Source organism: Lepisma saccharinum, chromosome 17, assembly GCF_977018435.1.
Source record: "Lepisma saccharinum chromosome 17, izLepSacc3.1, whole genome shotgun sequence".
NCBI classification, from domain to species: Eukaryota; Metazoa; Arthropoda; class Insecta; order Zygentoma; family Lepismatidae; genus Lepisma; species Lepisma saccharinum.
In genome coordinates, this window is record NC_139245.1 from 46,017,032 (window position 1) to 46,021,835 (window position 4,804).

A 4,804-nucleotide genomic window follows, 5' to 3' on the forward strand; every position below is an offset into this window, starting at 1 on the left:
ATTCGCGATATTTCGAGATTCCGAAACACCGAAATTTTGTCTCCTTAACGTAGACCTACCCTAATACATTTTTAACATTTTATTATGCTTTCTTCAAATTTTCGTTGCTGTCGTTAAAACGAAAACTTCATGTCTCTAGTAATGTGAGAGCGAATTACAGGTTTCCTCGTGACTTTAACTAGCGACACTAGCGCCACTGCTCCCACGCCAGGGTTTCAAATGCCTTTGGTGTATATAGTATATCAGCATTTAACGATCATTTACGAAAATATTAGATTAGTAACATTTTTTGTTTCTCTTATCTTTTCTAGAAATTATATTAGTAAGTACATTCAATGAATTTCGCAAAACTGAAAAAGCAAGCTTAAAATTATGTCTACAATAATGAGGCTTTCTAGTAATATGAAACTATCTCCCTACATTTAGTTTGATTAGTTTGAATTTTGTCAAAAGATGGGGTTACAAACACTTTTAAAAAATAAGTTATTTCTTTTTTAAAAAAAATTATCATTAACAACATTACAAAATAATTCTTGCAACATTTATTGCAATTAAATTCACTAAATAAAGGTTAAAAGGTGTATGAGTTTTATTGCCCCAGTTTTCGAGTAAATTTAATTTTTATTTCACGTTCCCACGACGACTTTTTCTAGTTCTTCCTTGAAGTAGGAGCTCCGGCGTTTTATTATTTGTCTTACCATCTTCATTATTCGTTTCAAATCCTCTTTTTGGAAGGCATGAAATAGGTCTGACGAGGCTTGATTTTCTGCCTAATCAGGAAAATAAAAACATATTTGCTCTTAGCTCCAATCTCACAGTGTGTAACGTGTCTTTTCATTTATATCTGTTTTATGAGGTGCGTGTGACATTTGGGGCTGGGTATGTTGAATGTAGTTTCATTTGGTAAGTAACGTGAATAAAACCAGCCCTCAGCCTCAACAGGAATTTCCACTTTGAACAAAGTATTAAGAATTCTAAATTCGAATTATTTAAAAATGTATTTACGAATTGTATTATCGTTTCTGAGGAAATTCGGTAAAACTAAATAGTAGAATGTTCAAATTAACAAATTGTGGAGCTCTGAACCGAATGGAAACATCTGATAAGTTAACCTCACAAAAGAATCTCTACAATTCCTTTTTTCAGAAAATGAAAATATTAAATAGTATCTTCCACAACTACTAAAAGATGCAGTGATTAAATTAATTGAAAAATATAAAAATAAATTCATTACCGTGTGTAGTATTGTCGAAAAGAAGACTTAGGTGGGCAGGCCATGTGGCACGAATGAAAGAGGAAATAAGAATTTACAGGATTCTTGTTGGGAAATCTGATGGTAAGAGACCAGTAGGAAGACCAAGACGAAGATGGAGGGATAATGTTGAGATGAACCTAAAGGAAATTGATAGGGATGGAAAAGAGCATATAGATCTTGCTCAGGATAGGGCAGGCCCGTAGCCAGACAGGGACCGGGGGGCTCAGACCCCCCCTGGAACTGCCGTCAGTTCCTCATGACATTAGGTAAAACTATTTTGTATAATTTGTTTGCAGGGAAAAGTGAAAATGTAGTCAGCTCACAACTTTAAGGATAAATCCACAGAACATGGACATCTTGTTTACGAGCTGAAGCCCAAGTAGCTTCAAGTATTTGTAAGTTCTTTCATAGGGGAGCTATGTCCCCGTTGCGACTTCACAGACAGAAATCTGTGACTTTGATGTCATCATGCAAATTCCCTTCCCATCTACATCAACGGTCAACAGTTCCCAATTTTTGGGAACGAAGGGGAGGCTTTGTGATTGAATATTGTGCACTTTTTGTGTGATATAAATATCTGTATCATCTAAAGTAGTATGGAGTGTGTAAGGGATGATTTTAGTATCTGTCAATTAACACTTCACGATGTACAAAAATGCAGTATTTGTATGATATTTTCAAATTTTATGTAACTTTAAGACCTCCCCCTAGCATATATAATTTACCTTCATTAAATAGATGTTAATTTTTTGAAATATGGACTTGTTTTACAAAGCCCCCCCTGGAGATTAATTCTAGCCACGGGCCTGGGATAAGGACAGATGGAAGGCCTGTGTTGCTGCAGCCACGAACCTTCGGGTTTAAGAAGGCTAGACAGTTAGTTAGTTTGTATGGCATCAGAGACTGTTTCTGTCGAAGAGCACCTGGGTGATATTCGAAAGAAAGAGGACAAAACAAACATGCCGTTACGCCCTGACTAGGCAGTGATAGAAATACTAAACTACTAGTTTCTTCTTTCTTCTTCTCTTCGTTTTGGTTTTCTTCTTTCGGTGACTATGGCTGGCATAATGCCGTGGGCGACATCTATACAAGATGAGACTTATCGCAGTCTCGTCTCGTCTCGTGAATCAGGATAGTCATCTCGTCTCTTCTCGAGTTGCAAACGTCCTCTTTGTCATCTCGAAACAACCGTTCACCTTCAGGTTAACGTTAAACAATAACCCAGATTCGTGTACAGTCGTAGACACTTCTGGATTGAAACGACTGCATTGCATTGTTGCAACCCAGAAGTGTCCGTGACTGTACAACCACTCGGAGAAGTAGTTCAGTCTGTTATGATCCTTCGTTCTATTCTCCTCAAACAAGCCTCGAAGGGTCTAATTTCGTTTCTCGGCTCGATTTGCGCCTACCTTCGTGCTGGAGTGGTTAGCACAACGCACTACGACGCCGTGGGAGACGGTTTCGAATCCCGGCCTGGGCATGGATGTTCTTTATGAGTGAATTTCATCATATCATCGCCCATCCTGATCTTCGCGATTAGCGCAAACTAGCAGAAGAGCAAAGTAAAATAAACCAAATCAATCAATCAATCATCTTTTTTTCGCAGTCTCGGTCCCTTCTCTAATTATGAGAAGAGATGGAGACTTCTTTCGTCTCAACACAAGCTCCTCATGATACTTTCAAGGAAGAAAGAAATTAAGGCGGGATTATTTTGGTAACATATGTGGCTGTTGTGCATTGGCACCTTGGGAGAGAGTCATGACTCCAGAAGCTGCCAATCAACAAGCGAACTGCTGACGTCATCTCAACCCTGCACCTATCGGTTGCACTCTTGCTCACGCTCTACACTGTTGGTAGACTCGCTAGCCAGAAGAGCACACTCCACTCACCACAAAGTGCACAGAATAAGCCAATGTGGAGATTTCAATTCAGCAAGTGTGGAATATACCGCATGACGGAGGGAAAGCAACTATTACTTCGAAAGCCTCATCATCACAATATATTAGAGAAACGAATGGTATTTATGGCTTGGTATACGAGGGCCGTCTTCAAACTTCGAGAGATGATTTATTCTGACGTAAAAAATTCATGTTTTTAAGACGACATAAAACAATTAGTGCCGAATGTCGTATTTACGAAACCACTGACGTTATGAAATACACTGAAAAGCTTTTAACCGTACGACAGTAAATTTTTAGCCTAACGTGGGGCAATAGAGAAATAAAACATAGTCACCAGTAGAGATAGTTAACGCAATTGCCTTAGCTAACAAAAAGCCCACACTGTGGCGAATCTTAACTTATATTCAAATCTTTATCGCTACATAGGATATTGGGGTTAATACCTTCTGAACAACGCTGAGAGTGACTATAAACCCAATGTCTGTGTGTCTATTGCATAGTTCAGTTCCTTAGTACTCACCCTATCTCCTGTCGTACTGACGTATGCAGATGAACGAACGTTCCTGTAGCCAGTTTACCTAAGGATGCTTTCACTAACACTTCAAAATCATGTTAAAAAAATATTTGTTAATGTACACAAAGGAACACCACTTATTCCAAAAATTAGACATGCCGTTAAAAATTTAACAGCTTGCTTCTTAGTATAGAAAAGAGTACACAACCGTTTTTTTTAAAATTTGTATATTTTAATCTGCATAAAGATAAATAATTATTATAAATTACACTTCCTCGTTACGTAAATATATTGTTTAAAACTGAATCATTGAAATTACATTAATTAGGCAACTACATCATGGCCGTTACAACTTTAGAAACCGGCCACGATTATATTTTTAACGGTAGCTGAACGCCATCCAATCCAAGGTGCAATTAAATTTTCAAAAATAATAATAATAATAATAATAATAAAATAAGATTTAAAAAAGCGCCCAGGTCACACTCCCTGCCCAAAAGTAAAAACTAAAAATTTGGTGTCTTATATTGAAGCGGTCCCGGCGCCCACCCAGCGTCGAATAACATGGGTACCTGGTAGAAACCCTGGGGGGTAAAGGCGGTCAGGGGCGTGATGCTGATCACATCACCCCCACTCACGACCGGATCAAGAAAGTGTGGGGCGTTACCCCCACACCCCCTATACGCCTTCATGGCGTGGTGCTATGCACAGGGGACCACTTTACCTTTTTTATATTGAATTGGATTGATTTGGTGTTTTAAGTCCACTTTATGCACAGTAAAGCTAATTGGGACTGGACCTACAGTTTAAAGTGGCATCCGAACCACTATGTGCCTCCACTGGTATCGAACCCGTGACCTCTTGGTTACAAGGCAACAACGATACCCGGAAGGGCCCTTTTTGGTGTCTTGTAGTCCGTCACTTCTTCAGTCAACTTTCTACAGGGAGCTTTTCCCTCAAGGAGCCTAAGAGTGGCGCCAATCCTGGGTATCCCCCTTGAGTAGCGCCAAAACCTTATTCCTGACTAGAAAAGCGTAGCTGTTTGTTTTCGAAAGAGTTGCATTTGTGTAGACAAAAATTATTTGACTCACTGCTGCATAACGTAGTAAGTAAATGCTAAATCATGTACAATTT